The sequence below is a fragment of the Dermacentor albipictus genome, chromosome 2, assembly GCF_038994185.2.
Source record: "Dermacentor albipictus isolate Rhodes 1998 colony chromosome 2, USDA_Dalb.pri_finalv2, whole genome shotgun sequence".
NCBI lineage: Eukaryota > Metazoa > Arthropoda > Arachnida > Ixodida > Ixodidae > Dermacentor > Dermacentor albipictus.
The window spans coordinates 142,926,515-142,947,494 of NC_091822.1; the positions used below are offsets into that span (position 1 = coordinate 142,926,515).

Here is a 20,980-nt window from a genome sequence, read left to right on the forward strand (position 1 = left end):
TGGAGGACTCCGGAAATTTCGACCAGCTGGGGTTCTTTAACGTGCACCTAAATCTAAGTACACGGGTGTTTTCGCATTTCGGCCCCATCGAAATGCGGCCGCCGTGGCCGGGATTCGATCCCGCGACCTCGTGCTCAGCAGCCTAACACCATATCCACTGAGCAACCACGGCGGGTACTGAAATAAATTAATGTTTAAAAGTAAATTGCGTCAGAAAATACGCAAATAAGACTCCACACACGAGCAGCAGACGTGACAGCTTCGGGGTGTAGTACGAATTGACGCGAAAACAAAATTCTGTTACGCGAATGCTCGAAGACAAAACCCTTTTCCAGCTTGCCTGTTGAAGTCCGTCCTCATTCTTGTAGGCCCTCCGCCTGGGGCAAGCGCGTTATTGAACTAATTGGATTTCTCATAGTAAAATGTGTCAGAAAATTCCTGACGTACGACTTACACGCAACCTACAGACATGACGTAGCATCGGTTTGTAATTCGAATACACGAGAAAACATCTCTTTTCCCAGCTGCCGTGGCGGCACTGTTGTTGAAAACTTTTTGCCATAATGTCGATCGCAGCACACGCTGTACGACATATGCAACGGGCAGAATGTGCGTTTCGACAAAGTTTTATTTCAGCTAACGATGATACGAACACCGAGTCACATGACGGGACAATTCCACCAGGACGGCAACAACCACCCAGCAGACAACAGATACTTTATACACGCGTGCGTGCAAGTGAAGCACGCATCCTCATTCTTGCAGGCCCTCCGCCTAGCGCAAGTGCGCCATTGAACTAACTGAACTTCTCAAAGTAAACTGTGTCACAAAATTATCGAAGTACGACTAACACACAACCTAACAACACGGCAGCATCGAATTGTAATTCGAATACACGAGAAAACATAATTCTGTTACACGGAAAATCAAACACAAATCCCTAGATGCTAACTATATGGAGGCTAACAGCTTCGCTGCGGACACTTAAAAGAGTTTGAGGCGTCATAATCACAGGCACGAATTGCTGGTGCCCACGTTGCCTAGTCGCAAACTCTCACCGAAGTGGCTTCAAATTCGTCACAGAACCTGTTGCGCATTCCCTTGCTCGTCCCAGCGTTCCCATATTGCAAGAGTATCTTGCAACGCGAGCGACGCAACATGAAATTACATTTTTGGTGTGCACGAATAAATAAATAAACCACCAAGCGCGAGTGGTCGGCTGCGGCTCGCCGAGTTTCTTTCTTTCTTTCTTTTTCTTTTTTTTTACTGCACCGTATCTCAACCCCACGATCGTCTCGGGTGCTTCAACATGCGTGCACGCCGCGAAAGAGCACTGAACGCGTGTCACGTGATAGCCGACCACGCCCCGCCCCCCTCTGCTACAGGACATCACCGACCCGGCGGCAAGCCGCGCACACATGCAAGCAAAGAAAGCCAGCAACCAGACAAAAAAAAAGAGAAAAAAGAAAAGCAGTGCCCGGGGAGGGGGGCGACCAGAATAGCCGCTTCCACGGTCGTCGATGCACCGGCGAGACGAGAGCTGCGCGTTCAAGCGAATAGGCCAAGCGGGCAACCGAGCGACGCCGACATCGTCCGCATGTGGAAGTATATCCGTGTATATATGCACAAGCAGGCACGCACACGTGGCGTAGTCATGCGTTCTCGAAACAGCCTCCTTCCCTCTTCCTGCGGTATTTTGTAAGCGAACAACCGTAAGACGTTACACAAACGCGATCTCGGCAATATAGCCACATCTGAGAACGAGAGAGAGAGAGAGAAAAGGGAAGAAGGAAAGGTAGGGAGGTTAACCAGACTGAGTCCAGTTTGCTACCCTACACGTGGGGAAGAGAATGCGGAGCGAGAGAGAGAGAGAGAGAGAGAGAGAGAGAGAGAGAGATGAGTCTATACCGCACTTTCACATGCACTAAGTAAGGTGCAGCATCTCTATAGTCGAGCACTTAAGTCTGTTGCCTTCAGGTAGTTACCCACATCTGGAACTGTCAAGAGCCAACCACATGGAATGTTTTTTTCCGACGCATTTCCGGCCTGGTGTTGACCGGCGTCGGCGCGTCTATCTTGAGCTGCGTGTATGCGATGACAGTGACGGTCCTCCCTCCCTCCCTCCCTCCCTCAAGATGTGTTCCTTGTGGTCACCGATTAACCCGGGTACACAGCAGACAGACAGACAAAGAACTTTAATTACAAGGTCCTGAGAAGCTTTGCCCTAGGGCAGAGCTGCGGGCCGCTCCCACGTGGGGACGGGTAGGCCGAGCCTAACCGTCGCATCGTGGGCTCTCTGGACAGCCTAGGTTTGACGTGAAAGTTCTGAGCTCTGGATGGCAGAGCTCCATTCTTCGTCTGTGATGCGATTGGGTCCCTGTAACGAGGGGCATCACCAGAGCATGTGTGCGATATTGCTAACAGCCCCACAGTCGGGGCAAGTAGAGCCAAAAGCCTCTGGAGTGCAGCATGTTTCTTTTTTTTTCGGTGGTAATAAACAATATGTGGAAGAAGTATTGAAAATGTTAGCTTGGGAAGAGATTAGTTGCGAGGATTGATAGATTGACGGACGGGGCATATCTCCGAACATGAAATTTACAGTTTGTACAGTTTGTACAGCGAAGCTAGATATGACTTACCACGACTTATCCAAGACCTTAACCAACAATATACGACAGTATATAGGCTTCAGTATTAATAGGCACCTTTCTATAAGGCAGTGTTCGATAGCTCGGCAAAGGAAGAAAATTCCGTGATTTTTTGGTCAGCATCTTGGAACTCTATAGGACAACTGCAAGCTAGGCAGATCGGAACGGATTCACTTTGAGAAAGGCTCAGAAAAAAATATTGACACTAACCAGGCAAAGACAAAGAAGCAGCGCGGCGTCCTTGCTTCTTGCGTGCGTGCCTTTCCCAATATGAATACATCGAAGTTGCGCAAGAGAACGGTTAGCTATAGGATGAAACAACTACAGTAGAGGCAGGGGACCTGGAAATTCAGAAGGAACCTTCGAGAGAAATAAGAATGGGTTGGAAGTTAGAACGCATGTACAAGGCAGGGATTCAGAAGACACAATTTGACCGGCATCTTACCGATCGTTAGAGAATTTTATTATATAACTTTACCTTTATACCGCTACTGATACCGCCCGCCGTAGACGGTGCTCACGTGGTGCTTACCGCGCGCGCGCGCTACCGAGGGTTAGCGGCAACGGTGCAATGGCAACGCTTTGCTAAGTTCTTGGAATCGGTGAATTCTACTAGTATATAATTATTGTACCGACGCATTTTGTACATTTATTGTCCCTGCCAACTATCTGTCGAACTTGACCGCAATGCCTCAACGTAACCAAATGGGCAGGATTTTTTAAAAGAGTGGTTTCCAACAAAGTCAGCCGAATTTCAGCAGCTTACGGTTAGAAGCGTCAAGTCGGCACTCTCTTCTGATAACCTACGGGTTTAAGGCACTTAGAGTTGGCTTCCCTGCTGCGCAGCAGTCTTTCGGTCAGGATTAGAACACCGCTTCAACGCAGCAACAAGTGACATCTAAGCGCGAAAGCATTACAAAAATAAAAGGTCTAGGGGAAACTGGGCCCGTACCCTATCTTTATTCGTCCTGTCGCCGAAGAAACAAACGCCTCACGTGCTCCGAAGGGAACCCTTCCGCGCAAGCGTTTCGCAGAGAGATAAACATCCAACAGCGACGACGCCATTAGAATAGTCGATCCTGACCTCCTACATTCAAAGCATTCTGCTGGGCTACCGATACCGAAGTTACCGGCTTTCCTCCATGGCCACTGCGTGCACCGTCAATGGGCAGCCGATAGGGCTCGCCCGTCGGTCGCGCATGAAACCAACTCGTCCTTGGTCGCTGCATCATCACGCGGCACCGCGCCCGTCTACTGCATCTCTCTCTCTCTCTCTCTCTCTCTCTCTCTCTCTCTTCTATACATATATATATATTCTTTGCTGTGCTTCCTTTCTTCTTTTTTGTCTCCGTGCCGCTGTTCACACAGGCGAACGGCAGCGAGGGCAAAAGCGGCAGTGGGGGCTTCTTTCCGTGGGAAAAGTGTCTCGCACGCTACGCCGCCAACTTGCAGATCCGCTTTCCGCAGCCACAACGTCGCCGTACGCTGCCGATCTTCCGACCGGCTATACGCGGCCTCAAGAAACACACATACACACACACACACTGTAAGCAGGAAGGGCCGCCGGTGTTTTTCCTCCAATCTGCTTCTACACTCATTAATCAGGGACTTTCAGAAACAGCCACTTTTTGGAACCGAATCGAATGGGGCCGGGCAGGAAGGGAGGAGATGGTTGTGCGATAACGGAATCGTAACGATGCGACGCAGCAGAAAGGGTTGGTTCGATTTTGAGTGCGCCATATTCTATTCACGAAAGTCAGTTACAGGAGCTCCGCTTTTAGATGGAACTATAGACTGGAGAAACGTATGGAGGGTGTGACTTCTGGTAACGGAATGGCAACGATTAAATGGGCTTGATTCGAGTTAGGTGCTCCTTCTTGCGAAAGTCAATTAGGGAGCTACGCCGGAGGGCGTCAAGTGACACGTGAGAAAAATTGGCAACGTAGTACATATACTCGATAATCATGCGTGGAGGCTTTCTTCCATTATGATCAATTTTGGGTTCGCAGTTTTAAACACTAGACACAAGCGTCTTGCCTCCAAGCGTTATCAGGGGCTTCGCAGCACCATCTGCTTTATCTAACTGTAGAGTACCTTGATTTAGAACCGCTTGATCGCGTGCGTCGCGTAAGCGTCCTTGCGGCGTCAAATTATGTGAGTATACGCATACACACACTTTGCAAGGCTATCTAAATTGAGCTTGGGCCCGTGAAGGCCCAACCACACGCAGCCCGGGATACGCGTCTCACTACGCGTACACGTAAGCGTACGCGTCTGCGTGCGCGTACGCGGGTGATGAAGGGAAGGGCGTCCAGCCACACGATACGCGCACACGTGCGCGCTTCGCTGCGCGTAGCACAGGGCTGACAGACCAGCGGCCCAGCGATGGCGGAAACGGTCGTCTTTGGCTTTGAGAAAAGTTTATCTTTAATTTCATTATGGCTAGCCATTTTTATTTAACTTATCAATGTTAGAGCTAGCACATTGTTTTTAAGTTGATAAATCACGCTGTTCCTATATATACATCCTTATGTCAAGAAAAGCTACGTCAATCATCAACATCACGCGCGATAGCGTCTGCTTGCTCACAACTGCAGCTGACATCTGCGCGCGACCACGCCCGACGGTGCTGCCGAGCTCTTGCTTAGCCGCTTGCTTCGCCGGCATCAGCGTTCTCTCCCCGCAATGTATGTACACCACATGAGAAAGAAGCTTTTGCTGCTGCTGCTCTTGCAAAGGCGGCGGGAGCGCAGTAAGCGTCTGCGGCCTCTGCGGCGACGTTGGTGGGTCCGCCCAGTCTTTCAACTGCGCAAAGAAGAAGGACTTTACGGCTGTGAGTAACTTCTTTCCTTTCGATGATCTACAGTGGTAGAACTAGGAGCCAGTGTTTGGACATGGGGACTTATCTTCGTTAGGACAGCAATTACTTATCAGCGTTTTTAAGTGCGCGCATAAGTGAAAGGGTTAAAGTAGTAATGCGGGGATCGTACTCGCAGCGCGCGAACGCCCAATTCGCAGAACAGCATCGCGTCGTCGGTGCAAGGTTCGTCCAGGTTGACAGCACCGATCGAAACGATAACGTGACGTACGCGAACAGGGGGAACGACAGGAGCAGGGTGTAGTTCGGAAAGCGCGAAAGCATAGGCGAAGATCGGGCTGATTAGCCGCCGGAAGCATACAGATAGTATATTGGATACGTGGTGACGACACCTCACGACGATTCAACCGCCGTCTGTCTAACCCGTGTATGCCTTACGACATACGGTCATTAACTGTTCAGCTTCACAGGGGAAGCGCTTGATTCTATTTAACAGACAATCTGTAATACTAATTTGGAGCTCCCTTCATTATTAACAGTAGACCATACTGTTTACACAGAGCTTGTGTAGCACCCTCTTTTCTTGCACAAAATTTGTAAGGATAAAGTTTTGTAACACATTTTCTGCTATTCGATATTTTATTTGATATCTAGATTATTTCTTCTTCATTTGATTCGATTCTAAATCTACTTTTCGGTATTAGCACACCCCTACAACAAGCTTAGGACTGCTAGTTATATTTGTGCCATTAGATAGCACACAGATTAAAGAACACCTTTTTACACGTGTTGGTTTTCTTATATGAAGCTTGTGGACGAGATGCGATTTCCTATATTTTTTGTCTCTCAGAAGTATGACTGTAGAATATGAAGTGTTATGTAATTAAATTGTGACATGGGGGGCAGGTTAAAATTCTGTGCGACTAATTTCGAAGTTTCTTGGCAGTGGCCGCACCATTTTAATATACCGTTGACTGGCTCTCCTGTTTTGCCGAACCACTGTTTGTATTCAAGCACATAAACAAAGCAGGGGGTAAAATTAATGATGGCTAGTGGCTATACGTGTGTGTCAGTGAAAAGTGTACAGCTCCTGATACCTGCGCATGTATGTGGGCAGGGCATGGTCTTGCTGCCAGGCAATAATGCACCATTTTTTACAGGTGCAACGGATACGTCAGGATGACCACAGATTTTTCTACAAGTTCTTTCGCAAGGCGCCGCAGCTCTTGGACAAGCTATTGAGCTTTTTAGCAGAGGACCTCACACGGCAGCACCACATTCGAGAAACCCCTGGAGCCTGGAGAATGACTTGCTGTAGCATTGAGGTTGGTAAAGGACAGTTGCCCCTAGAGTAATAATGTGCGATTGGAGGAATACAGAACACCGTTTCTTTGTCATTTAATGTATGATTTATTTTATTTTATTTACATATTACTGCCCACCGCCTGTTGGAAGCCAAATCAGGAAGGAGTCACAAAACATTGAAGCAAAACAAAAGAAAGAAGGAAACGACTGACAATAAGCGTGCATAAAAAAATACTAATACATAATAATAATAATATATTAATAATCATCTTTATTTCTCTCTTTCCACAGAATACAGAATTATACACAACTAACTCAAACAAATAAATAAATGGGACACGAAATGCTGATACAAAACGAGAAATAGTAACAATGGTACTGACAATGCGCGTGAAAAGAAATACAAGAAAAAAATGATCGCATGATCACAGAGACTGAAAGTTTCCACTTACTGCATCACCAGTGTAACAGTTACGGCTAACTCTAAAAAAAAACTGCCATCGACTGGCATCGCACAAAAGCTACCTCAGTGCTTTTGACCTTGCGTAACCTGTAAAACATGCACTGAGGTATGCTTGCACATGTAGTATCAAACAAAGGTAGTAGCTAACCTACACAAATGAATTTTGATCTTATGTCACCCGAAAAGGGCCCCTACAGCCATGTAGATCATTGTCAAGAAAAATCATGTCATCATAATTAGTATTCAAACAATCAAGACATGCGTACTAATTTTTTTTTTTCAACTTGCATTCAAGCTACTTGGCATCCCGGTAAGACATAAAAGATGTTGTCTTGACTTACTGTGTGGGGATGGAGGCGGCTAGACTCTGCAGTGGTGTGCTAGTCATATAGTGGCAATCGTGCCTGCAAAGTATTAAACAACTGCAGAACAGCATGACAGCCGCATAAATCTCTTGCATTTTTTACAGCTTAAGAAATTTTTTAAAGCTCACATGTTGTTCACGGCTCCCGTCAGGTAGCCCTGCTTCCTGCCAGAGAAGCAGCGTCATACGTATAAGTGTCATTTACACGCTGCCTTCAATGTCACTGATTACGTACAAAGACTTTGGCCAAACATCCAATGCAGAACATGCAAAACCAACTCTGGAACTGAGCCACAGAACACAAAGAAAAAAAAATGCAAGGAATGTGGCTTGTGGATGATATAGTTGTGGGAGAGGTAGAGGTTGTCTATGTTGGCAGTGAACCTCGCCTCCTGGCTATGTGGTGGCAAGACTTTTCCCTTTCTGCTACCTCTTCTAATAATAATAAAACAATTTGAAAAATGCTTGCGCTGCTAGAACGCCCCGACAGGCTTTACAACTTGCAGCATATAACCGAAATTTTCAATGGGGTTTGCTTGAAGGTTCATTACATTTCTTTTTATTTACAGGCATGTACAGGCATCTCTACATGCATGCACAAACTCTACATGCACAGGTGGTGAACTCAAAAAGGTTCATTGCTGCAAGACAGGCTGAATGAGTAAACACAGATGAAAGCGATGAACGTCTGTCTTGCAACAACAAACCTTTAGTTGCAAGTCACTGCTTTTTTATCGTAGATGTGTTGCTAAAACATGTTCACACATCTCTACAGCAGCAATGGCCAGCCAACCAGGCCCACAGATATCAACTTTATGAAATTCTTGAATACCGCACAAAAATATGGATACAACACAATGTAAAATGAACAAAAAGAAGAGCTGAGGGGCTTTGACATGACAACAACAGACAAGGAAACGTATATAAAGCATAAAGGAAAATAACTGTCATCTTATTTGTAATGTCAACATCACAAGGAGAAGGGAAATGAAAGTGGAGAAAATATAACTTGCCACTGGTGGAAGCTAAAACCAAAACCAATTGAGCTGGAGGCTATTCCACCATCAATTTCATAGAATGTCTATGTGTACCAGATTAGGCTCTTGGAGTGTTCTTGCACGAGTAGCACTGGCTAACACTACCAGGGTGAGATCTAGTACATGCACATACAGGCCCAAGAAAATTTGCAGAGGGATAGCCATTGCTGCAGCTCTACTGGTAAAGCAATGCAAGCATAATTCAAAGGTTGTGGGTTCGTCTCCCATTAGTGGGAAGCTACCTTTTCATATACTTTCATTTTCCTCCTTATTTTTCCATTTCGATATAAAGCAATTAAATTCATCAATGATTTCCTTTTGTTTCATTGTCTCTTGGCTTTATTATACAAAAAGTATACATTAAAAAACATTCATCTTTGAATTACTCTCCTACTTGCATCAATTTAATTTTCAAGTCGAGATGCGTATCCTCACTGACCTCTCTAATTTGTTTGAGCAGAGAGACGGCAAAAGTTCAAGGTCGTCCTGTGGTTTGCATCTTTTGATTGCACTTGAAACATTGCCTAATTCCTCCAATATTAACTGACTCTAATCTTTCTTTTTCCTTTTCCTCCCCCTTGACTTTGCTTCAGAAGCAATGCTTCCTAACATATCCAGCCTACGACTGCCTGCTGAAGCCAGCGATGCTCCTGACTGCGGACTGCTGTGGTGTGCCTCAGAATCCTCAGGAACCAGAACTTCTTGAAACATCAGTGATTCAAGAGATTCCAAAATGTCCTGAGACTCCACAGACTCATGCGACGCCGAAGACAGAGTCGATGCTGGCGCTTGTGACTCTTCACTTCACGGTGATGGCGCTTCAAGTGTTGCCAGATCGGAAAACTGGCACATTTTTTGTTAAGATGTCTGCAGCACTTCCCTCCTCACTCGATGGGGGCACTGGTGGAAGGTTGGCGGACATCCTGCATGTGAGCGTAATAAGGTTTGCACATACTGTCAATGTGTAAATAATGTGCCAGTCTGGATACAAAAATATATGAAGGCTCAAATCCGTCCACATTTGTTTTAGTGTGCGATTTTATTAGAGTACACTGAAGCTCTGAATCAGTTTTGTAGGGACAAAAGTGGCTTGCCTACACAACCAGAATGAACAGTTTCTGCATGCGCGTAAGTGTAGCTTTTGTATTTTTTTCTGTTTTTGCTTGTGATGCATTTAAGCAGTTCTTACGAGATCTGCATGCCTAAAGCCTAGTGATTACTTCTACTCAAAACAGTGCATGATATTTGGAATGTTTCAGTTTTGAAATAATTAGCAGTAAGCATTCCACTACATTTACTCAGTAAAACCACTTAATAAATTTCATGTTGAAAGACCTATGCTTGCACTTTCTAAACATAGAGTAGTAGTACTGTTAGGTCTTGCTTTAGCATAAGGCTCTCTCCTGTTCTAGTTTTTCTACTTGAAACGTTCTTGGCTTGTGACTTTGTTTTCCTTTCACTTGTTTGTAAATTTCATCTCATTCTAAACTGTTTTTCTTAACTGAATGTACGTCTAAACAGTGTGAAGCTGTGTACGTAGTAGTCAGTGCATTTGTTGTTTGTGTTTAGGAAGTTACGTCTAATAATGTTTGTCTTCTTGCCATCTGCCTTGTAAAGGGTGTTTTGGCCCAGCAAAGCTGACCTTAGCGAGCAAACCCTTCCAGAAGGTTTCTTACAGCCAAGCTTTTTTTGCCTCTTCTCTCGACTTTCCTACCGCTGCTCCTACTGTCTTGCCAAATAGCTCGCCTCATACTGATATTAATGTAGACATTGAACCATTGTCATCCCAGCTGACTACTGGCTACTGTGTTGCACGAGTGACCAGTACTGGACGTAATGCAAATACCAATTAAAATAATGTAACTAGATAGTGTTTTTGGCATGTAAAATTTCAATAATCATTTTTTGCACAGTGCGAATGTGTTAAACTGGATCATCTAGTCCTTCCTCGGAAATTTTGCTAAGCAGGAACAGTGTTCTCCACAAACATCGTGAAAGCTTCGCTGAAACCAATAACCACAGCACCTGAGATCTGCAGAATAACCACAGGCTGATAATAGACACTGCTGAGCAGACACAAAAAGAATTATCAATTACACAGCTGACAATGTTGTCAGTACTATGGCACATTTATTCCTACAGCATGATGACACTGAATGAATCCCTAAGCAAGCTAGGTAATATTTGAGGGTCTGTGATGATGCACCGATTTGCACACTGCTGGCAAGCAACAAAATGCAAAATTAAAACTGTGCATTGAAGTGCCCAAGGTACACGTGAATATAGCAACATTCAATAATCAGTTAAATACTAGCCATTGACTTGCACGCTGCCTTCTAGGATCAGTGCACAGAATTAAAAAAAACTACTTGCATGTTTTGTGTTTTCTTTTTGTGTGTGCATCATGCAAGCCCTTTTCTTTTTATTCATCCTGCTAATTTGTATGTGATATTCTCTGTACTTCTGTCTTATGCTTTATTGTTAGGTTTTTAAGTGCTATTTTACTTGTTATTTTGTACCTGTTTTTCTGCTTTCTCTGCTCCCCACTGCAAAGCCAAACTGGCTTTGTGGGTACCTAAATAAATAAATATACAAAGCTATTCTTGTACTGCTTGTATGTCCCCTTACCGGATCACATTTAACGAAATATGCGATAATCGGAGCGGCGATGCAGCACAAATATTTTATCGCCGATTAGACAAAGCTGAATATAATGCATACTGTGCGTCGACTTGCTTGTGTAAGCACTATTTTGAGTCGATTCCCATAAGTGCGGTGCATTTCCAGCTATAATACAAACATACGGCATCGCCGGTCAACGTGGTAAAGGGAAAGCACTAAAATCCCGTGTTTCATTTTTCACACGCCGGCTAAGATGGAAATTTCAAGATCACTTACGGTCTACACTCCATTGTGTAGCGCAGAAACATCATCTGGTCGAAAAACAGCCAGATGACGTGAACGTCGACAGCTGGCACGGCGCGGCTCTTTCCTTTCTGACAACGTCTTCCCAGGCGCCGAAATTTATTCCCCAGGGACTTCCATCACTTCTGCAGCGCTGTGATAACGTCATCTGCACAGATGAAACGCGTTTTCGACATCTGCGAGTCTGCTGATGAGAGAGGCAGCTTATACCAGTGCCACACAGCTAGGCTTTCGATGGCGATCGAGCGCGATCAAATTTCTCGATCACGATCGGTTCTACGCATATTGCGCGGTACAGGCAATCGTGATCATCAAATCCGACCCCGATCGGGCTCGATCGCGATTGAAACTGCTCCGCTATGACGCCCGTATAAAATTCCGAGCACTCACCTGTTCGGCAGCGTTGGGCATGACGATCCACGACCACCTCGTCAAGTGCTTGTTCTAGTGGCGCTTGTGTTTCGCCTGCTACCAAAGCGCAGGTCGAGCCTCAACGCAGGCGATCAGCGCTTCGTTGTTGATCGCCTCCATAGCCTCTGTGATCTATCGACACGAAACCAGCGGCGACTCCCGGCGTCTCCGCACGATTCTGACACTTCAACAACCTTTCCGAACCGCCGGAAGTGTACATACCGCCCACGTGACGTCGGTGCACAAGCTGCCACTTCCGTTATAGAGCCTCTGTACTTCCGTCGCGTACGCTCAAAATACGCTCAAAATGACGCCCAAGATCAAGACCTCCTTGACGCGCGCGTTTCCTGCGCGTCTGCCCTCTCTAGACGCGTAGGACAGGCGCGTACGGCCTCGCAGACGCGTGACGCGCAGCCAGGCGCGCACGATTCACCGCGTGTGGTTGGGCCTTGAGACGTGACATTCATAATTTGTTCATATAACGTAACGCTAACGTGGCCTGTGACATTGCCCACCGTCGTTCCCGCATGGGACTGCATCGTTGTAGCAGGGTTCGATTTGATCATGAAGGACACTCATTTTAGTAACATTTTAGTAACACCGTTACATGCTATCCCCTTGAAAGTTTGGGCGTTATTTTCGTTAAGCGTTTTGCTGCGTGAGTGCTGTGTACTTTGGGTGAACGCTAACCTCATTGCAAAGACCCACCGCTTGCGCAACTGTCAGAGAATTATAGCATCGTATACTGTTCCGAGCGTATTTACGTCAGGCGTCACGAAGGCTGCGAATGCTGCGTCATCACTGGAAGTACGATGCGTATAAGGCAATAAGCCCTCGCTTTCAAGTTACTATATACGTCTGACACTTTCCCCAACGAAGTCCCGCGTCTTGAATTCGTGCGCGCAGCTGAATACGAATCTGTACACTACATACGTACCAACGTCGAGGCAGCCGCGCTGGTGTAATATTGGCAAGGGACTCGAAAATAAGTTACGCGAGGCGACCGGCATATATGCGACGCAGCCGACAACAGGAATATCGCGTGCATTCATTTTCACACGCTAGTAAGTATGTATGCATACGTTAGGATAGGCGAAGGTATACGGAAATCACACGCTCGCACTCACACCCGCTGCCGCACGAGCTCGACGTGACTCAAACGCGCGCATGTCATGAACGAAGGCCGCGTATAGATGCGCGGCGGTGACGCGTACACCGGTCCGTCGCTTGTGCAAAAGACGCGCCCAGCGTCGCTGTTGACTCTTGCGCGTCAACGACGTACGCCCACATCACGGGTGCCGCTCCCAGAGCAGGCACCGAAGGACTCGCTGTATACCCGATATAGTCGCCATAGGACGTGCTATCTAACGAAAGGCTCTGTGCTGTCCGTGCACGGGCGCAATTACCGCGAAGCGCCGCTCTTACACCTTCAGGCTTATCGGAGATCCGGTGTGCCGCTGTGCATTTTGCGTATAGCTAGACTCTCAAGGTTGTGAGTCATGAGGCCTACATAGCCGATGAAATGGGGTCAGGTGAATGGTGGCGTGGCGACATATTAGGGTGCACAGTGAATTACACCTATAAAGCTGATTATATATGTATATACTGCCGCAGAGTCAAGTAACACGTGTATGTTGAAGCGCCGCAGCACAGAATTCAGCGCAGTTGTTCGGCGCAAACAAATGTGCGAGACAAAAACATCTCTCTGCTGACATTCATTCATTCATTCATTCATTCTGCCTGACGATGACGACGACGGCTCGTATAATATAGTTATAGTCCATCTGGATTCGCCTTCATATAAGGTGCTCTGCGCGAGAGTGGGCAATCTCGCACAACTTCAACGCGAGGTCTAGCTGCGGTTGGCGCCAAGGGCTGCTCCATTTTTCTTACTGTCGGCGGAGTACGTTAAAGTGGGGTCCAGATCAAAGCGCCCTTGGCGAATATCGCTGTATTCTGCTCACAGGGCAGTCTCTGCCACTTCGTTTTCATACTTGCATGCTTGAGAGCTTGAGAGATGCGTTGCGACTTGGACGTGGAAGGAATGAACGGCAGACAGCGCACAGCTGTCTTATATAAAGGCGCTATTAGCGCAGTTATTGCGCTTTAATTAGCATACCACATCCGTAAGAACGCGTTGTTATACCTTTCCTGGTAGTGGCATGAAGTCGCATGCACACAGTTTCCATGCTGCTCGAGGTGGATGTTGCCAGAGGTCAGTCAAATCTGCCCTCGTGACGCAAGCCAAATTCGATAAAAGGACGGATTCTTCAAGCAGAGCACTTATACCGTCATTACACGAGTGGCTGCAGCGCGTTCGTTCGTCATGCGATGCCATATTTAACATCGGTAACCCGGAATGCGTGCATAGGGAAAAAAGCGTTACCAAAGTGCGTATATAGAAGATCATGTCACTCCCCGACACGGAAACCGATGTATAACTTGTGTCGCATACATAAAACATGTATCGCGTCACTGACTGCATGTGTGGATTAGTGGGCGCCTCGATTCAGTTGACTTCACGAGTTGCTGCATTCGACGGCTGCTGTGGCCTGTGCGGTTCAATGTCGTGCTACTTGCGATGCGTGGCAAGAGACAGGAGTGCGCATTTTTTGACAGCTCAAGCAGATATGGAGCAGAGGTATATATGCTGCACCCTTGACTCACGCGCTCTGCATGCCTATCACTACATCTCTCTATAGTTTATTATAGCTTCTCTCTTTTATGAATCCACAAGAGCACCGTTCGGAACCTCTAAACCTATAAAACCTCCCATGAAGTTAATGAAAAACTTATGAGATGTTAGAAAACTTCGCCGCCTCCGCCCATCTTTTTCTCTTCTCTTCAACAGGTGGGTTACGACCATCATTACTGTAGTAACAACACGAAGACAATCGCGGCAGTCTATATCTGTCATTGCCTCTACGGCGCTTCACAAATGTCACTCCTGACCGGTATCTATATAGGTGCAGAATCGGGTGTACTTTCAGCCTCTGTATACTGAAACATAAGCGCGTTTCTCAATTACCTGTTCATCGCAGACAGGAAGGGCTGCGCCGACGGTTGATATATAAGCGCGGAAGCACCTGCTACCGTTAAGGAGCAGTTGGTATTTTGCATTGTGCATATGGAGTCGAGAAAGGACCTTTATTAGAGGACCGTCTGCGAATCTATCTCTCTATTATCGGTGAGCGAGCAGCGACAGCACATGAGGCGTACAGACTCGTGCAAAATTCCTACACGACATTCAATTGCAGATCAACAAAAACTCACTTGAGGACAGTAAAAAGTAATTAGAAGAGAGAGAGATAGAGAATGGTTGACAGAGAAGACGAAATCATGCTGACCGCATATAACCTGTTTAACACGTGGCTGACGCCCGAACATCGGTCAGCGATGTGGGGAAGGAGAAGAGACGGAAAGGGGACAGATGTAGGAAGGAAGAGAGCGTTCGGAGCTGACAGCTGCATTAAGAAAACACAACGGAATTTCTATAATGACTTTTGTACGGATGAGGTTTATTGCAATCCGTATAGAAGGAAGGAAAGAAAGAGAAAGCCCGTTCGTTTAGTCGCGGCTCGTGCTGACATTCTTGAAGCGAGCCGTACAATACGTGCCGATTGTTCGGGCCCGAGACTGAGAACTTCGCTGTCCACGCGAGCGGAGCCATCTCCACGGTGGGAAAGAAAAGCAACAACTCCGGCGGCAGGCACGTTGGTTCGCCCAGCTTCCTTCCTGCGCGCGTGTGCGCACGTCGTTTCTGCGCGGCAGCGACGGTCAGCCAGCCACCCAGTGGTTCGGACCGATCTCTTCCGCGTTCCCTTTCGTTTTTCCCGCCCCATGACCTCACGGTGCGGCGGCTCCAAGGCGGGCACGTTGTGCTGCACGAAACGCGCGAAACGCAGCGCGCCCTGTGCACGTACTCCCCTCTCTGCGGCCACGCATCGGCTGCGTTCAGGTTCTCAGTGAATGCATTCGCCGTGTGGGCACCGGGAGAGCGGCTGCAGCAAAGGCCGTGCAAGCGATTCGCCGGTTACTCTGCGGTGGCGTCGGTCGGCGTGAGAAGGAGCAGGAGGCAGGGGGATTCGTGGCGTGCCTTGCAGTTTTGCGGAATGATTTTATTAGAACAGCAGACGTCCAGTACTTCGGCAAGGCACCTAAAGAGGACGAAATTCTTCGTCTGCATCCGCTCCCCCCCTCCCCTCCCCCTTTATCCTTGACTTAATTCCCCTATTCGCAAAGTTCGTCCGGCGACCGTTCGTCTCTGAACCTAGCGCTACCTACATAGCTTATCCCTGCTTCTCAGGCAGCCACATCGAACTGCATTCCGCCTTTTTAGGAGATACCAGTTGTACAGAGCTCAGTGCAAGTGCTGAACAAGCTATCCTAGAAGAAACAGTTATTGCCCTCTTACTTTGCTGCTGCACCGCCACGCGCGTTGAGACGTTACCCGAGCTTTTTCATGATGAGGCGCAGAATGCTTCCGATACTTTGCCTCTCAGTACGAGTTGGAACACGCGCCTCGCATCTATGATTCGACATCCACGTCTACGCAGACTTGGAAAGCGCGTAGCGTGCATGTGTTTGTTTATTTGTGGTTTGTTTGTGTGTGAGGGAGAGAGAGAAAACAGGGCGCCAGAAGCTTGTACAACGCCACTGCACGTAACTCGTACTAGGCTACAATGTATACAAAAATCAAAAGCACGCCACCATCCTTACGAGCCAACAAAAACGTCTTTTTTGTCTTGTGTTGCAGTAGCAGCAGCAGCAGCAGCAGCAGTTTACGGCGAGATTAGCAGCGACCATTTACGTTCGGATTCTCTAACTCTCCGCGATATCGGTGAACGTGCATCTCGACTTGCGCTACTGGCCTTCTCTTTCTCCGCCGAGTCTCTCATGGCTGTTTCATCCACATGGAAGACCTGCAGATATATATAGATGGGTAGCGCTACATACAGTACATACGCGAGCCGTTAGATTTCGGCTGTAAATGAATCTACGTATACATACACTACACCGCGTCCACGTCGAATGGGGGAAGGAACGGCAAGGAATTGCTCGTGAAAAGAAGGGTGAGAAAGAGCGGCTGGCGGAACCGCTTTCGTATAGGCACGCCTTCATTGACCAGGATTCCATTGACCCGCGCAGTGTATCGTATATCCTGACTCCCCTCCCCACCCCCAAACGTTTCTTTCACGCGCACGACGGGTACAAACAAACAAACAAACAAACAAGCAAGCAAGCAAGCAAGCAAGCAAGCAAGCAAGCAAACAAACAAACAAACAAACAAACAAACAAACAAACAAACAAACAAACAAACAACCGTTCACAAGAAGCCGCGGAGTACATGCTCTCGATACCTTCTGCGTCCCCGCGCACGAAAGGATAGCGTCGCATAAAAGAGCGCGTATCGACATGCGACGCGAGGCTCGCGGTCCCCTATCACTGCAGCGTGGTTCGTGGCCGGTGGCGCCCGCGCATTCATTACGCGCTCGGGGCGAGGGCGGATGCCCGGGCGGGCCATTCGAGCTCGGGGTGACCCCTCGGGCACAAACACAGACGCGGGCACACGCTCAGCCGGGCGAAACGCTACACGGTCAGACAGATGGTCGCTCTGTGTCTGCCGGGGCACTGCAGGGCAGGGCGGCCTCGCCTTTGTTATTTTCGCCGCCCTTTTTTTTTTCTTTCTTCCGGCTGCCTTTCGCCAGGTTCGGGTGGAGCGGCGACGCAGCTATTGTTGTTATTGTTGCGTCGGCGCTCCGTCTGACCTGCCCCGACGACGATGGACGGACGGCAGCACGGCGGTACGGACGTTGGGGAGAGCATAGAATGAGTGGTGAGTGCCGGGGCATAGGTTGGCCATGGTCTATGGTTGAGGAAAGCGAGAGAGAGGAAGCAGTGGTGTGTGTGTGTGTGTGTGTGTGTGTGTGTGTGTGTGTGTGTGTGTGTGTGTGTGTGTGTGTGTGTGTGTGTGTGTGTGTGTGTGTGTGTGTGTGTGTGTGTGTGTGTGTGTGTGTGCTTGTGTGCGTGTGTGTGTGTGCGTGTGCGTGCGCGCGCGCGCGTTTACTCTGCGTCGAAAGATGGGGATGGGGACGTAGAGAACAGTCGAACGAAAGGAAAGCGTGTAGCGGGGCGACCCGGAGAAGGCCGGGCGGTGAGAGGTTGAGCGAGCGAGAGCCCCCCCTCGGGCGACGTTCGTAATAATACTACGAGCGCCCGAAGAAACCTCGCCCGCGAGCGGCATTTCTTGTTGGGCAACGTTATACACGCGCGACCGGTGGAGCATAAGCGCGCGCGCATGCAAGTTGGGAAATCCAGGCGGCTCTCGACGGCTGATGCGGTGGTGGTTGCGCGGTGGGGGACTCGATCATCATGCATTGGCACGAAAGCGCCTTCGTTGGAACGCATTCCACAGCTGTCACTGCGCGTTTCCTGTCTCCCCCTCCCCCGTCTCTTATTGCTTTCTTTTCCTTATTTCGTTTCTCTCCTCTCTCTCTCCGGAGCGCATCTGCCTGTTCCTTTCCTGAGTTTCTCTCTCCACGACGTCGCCCCAGTAAACGAGATATGCAAGCGCAAGATGAATTAAGCACAGGCAGCGATCAAAAGTAACACGCCTGGCATGGCATGGACAGATTAGCCTCGCTTCCTGTCACCCTCCCAGTCGCGTAGGGCGCCTGTATTTTTTCTGTGTGAATCTTTCCGTTCTGTAATTGTTCAGCTGGCGCGTCTCTGGCGACGCCAAGCCCCCTTGGGTGTCACTAGAAAAAACAAATATAGTAACTTACAAGAAACCAGGAAAGAAAAAACAGTAGCACATAGGGCGGTGGTCTAAGGAGCAGCGCATATTTCACCGTACTAAACAAAATTTAAGAAAGAGAGAGACAGAGAGAGAGAGAGAGAAGAAAGTTTTGATTCTTTGATTTATTGATTTTTTATTCACTAAATTCTGAGCACTCTACAGACGCTTTCTCCAGTACACTCGTTTATACAGAATGCCTCCAGAGGGGTGTGTCGCCAAGGTCGAATTCCAAGCACTCGACCTATTTTGACGCGGGGGGATTGGTCGGTGACGGGGCACGTCGATGACATCGGTGCGACTCTGAGTCATACTCAATGCGCCGAAGTAACTTCTGAGTGAGTGAGTGAGTGAGTGAGTGAGTGAGTGAGTGAGTGAGTGAGTGAGTGAGTGAGTGAGTGAGTGAGTGAGTGAGGACCGCGTGCCTGAATAGGTCGGTCAGTCGTAAGTGTACAGGCGAGGTCAGTAATGAAGAAAATGGCAACATTTCTTCGCCCGTGTGTTTCGTGTTACGCATATGTCACGGTTTATAGTGCTGTTAACAGCGCAAAATGTAGACCAGAGACGAGACAAGAAGACACCACAAGCGCTGACTTGTGGTGTCTCGTCTCGTCAGCGCTTGTGGTGTCTTCTTGTCTCGTCTACATTTTGCGCTGTTAGCAGCAGGATGGAAAACCAACAAGCCCAAGCTGCTATTCTAACGGTTTATAGTGTTTACAGATGTTTAAAAATAAAGTCGCGTTGTCAGCAAAATCAATCGAATTCAGCAGCAACCGTTTAACAGGAGAACGACAAATAAAGTTGCAACATTCAAGACCTTGAGGATCAACCGTGACAAATACTCTTTCACAAATCTTCATCCACAAGTCAATAACGCTGACATTTAGGGGCCATCGCTCCCGCATATTGCTCTGAAGGATACCGCGAGGATTCTGCAAGCTGTGTCCTGAAGGACACAGTTTGCAGGAGCGTAGGAGCGACCCCGCTGCCCTCGTTGGTTCATAGTTTGCAGGCGCTATACGTTTTTCGAGAGAGAGAGAGAGCAGTGTACGAAGCAAAGAAGCCGCTCAGAATTGCGTTCACGCACTCGAGTTTTTCTTACATGTATACATACGCGAACCGCCTCAGTGCTCGCCTCAGTTCAGGATGAGCTCGCCATAATGCATGAGGGTTATTAATGGCCTCCGCTGTGTGCACATGCGCGCGCTGTAGCCGTGACTCTTCGATGATGCATCGCGCACAAACAGTCGGCCCTTTTCACTTAAGCGAAACAGCCCCCGTGTAGCTGGCGGCTGTCAGCGTCCTGACGGCTTTAATTTCGTATCACCTCGTAGGGTTTACGGTGGACGACGTGAAGTCAACGATGACGTGAAATGTGAAAAAAAAAAAGAACACTGGTGGAAGTCGTAACGCAGGGCGCGATACGGCAAGCTAAACGAGGGTTTGCACTAATTCGTCTTCGTGAAGCTTGTTCGTAATTTAATTAAAGGAGAGATAGAGAGAGGAATGAAGGAGTGGCAGCGGAGGCCACGTACGTCCACTTTGCTACCCTACAAACGCAGGGGAAACGCGGTTATAGGGGATGAAAACAAAGGGAGAAAGGAGAGAAATCACTGAGGGCGTGTCGCTTCGTCTGCAAGTGCACATCGAAACCGCGCGGTCGTTCACTGAGCTTTTGTCCAGTTCAAGAACTGCAGTAATTCACGTGCCGCTTTCCGGGATTGCCACGTATGCGACCACGGTCCAAGTACTTTCGCCACTGTGAATGATCTCGAATCGAGGTTATCGAACGTGAGTAACGGAGTATAGGCGCTTGTCGTCATAGCAGGACGGATGCAGAGGACACGTGCGAATAGGACCCTCACAATTTAACCGCAACTGTCGCAGGAAGGGGTGTTACTCGTCCCGATGAGGAACGAATAGCTCTCTGTGGATGAATGTGTGAGAATGAACGAAAGTCTCTGTGTGTCTAGTCATTTATTGAAACCGGACTGATGCGCTTTCAGAGCTGATACCGCGCCCTCGAAATCAACAACAGAAACGCGAATATAACGCGTGAGTAAATCGAGTCAGATTTTTTTCATTATCGTTCCTGTTATTATTATCATCATTTTCGTTCAACATACTGGCCTCTAACGCAAGCTGCGTTTCATTCATTCAGATAGGGAATGTTCGCACGGATGGCACGTAAACCTAAAGCGGAATGTGTGGAG

At 48.0% G+C, this 20,980-nt stretch overlaps 1 protein-coding gene and 2 long non-coding RNA genes across 4 annotated transcripts in view; 2 read left to right on the forward strand and 1 right to left on the reverse strand.

Moving 5' to 3' along the window:
• Positions 1-20,980, forward strand: part of Traf4 (TNF receptor associated factor 4) — an 85,301-nt gene that overhangs the window by 29,329 nt on the left and 34,992 nt on the right. The window lies entirely within an intron of this gene.
• Positions 4,967-9,360, forward strand: LOC139056134 (uncharacterized). Its single transcript, XR_011512177.1, has 3 exons — positions 4,967-5,481; positions 6,627-6,791; positions 9,229-9,360. It is a non-coding gene; the product is annotated as an uncharacterized lncRNA (long non-coding RNA).
• On the reverse strand, positions 6,812-12,372 carry LOC135912975 (uncharacterized). The gene is made up of 3 exons (XR_011512176.1): positions 11,951-12,372; positions 11,534-11,708; positions 6,812-9,558 (listed from the first exon to the last, which is right to left on the reverse strand). It is a non-coding gene; the product is annotated as an uncharacterized lncRNA (long non-coding RNA).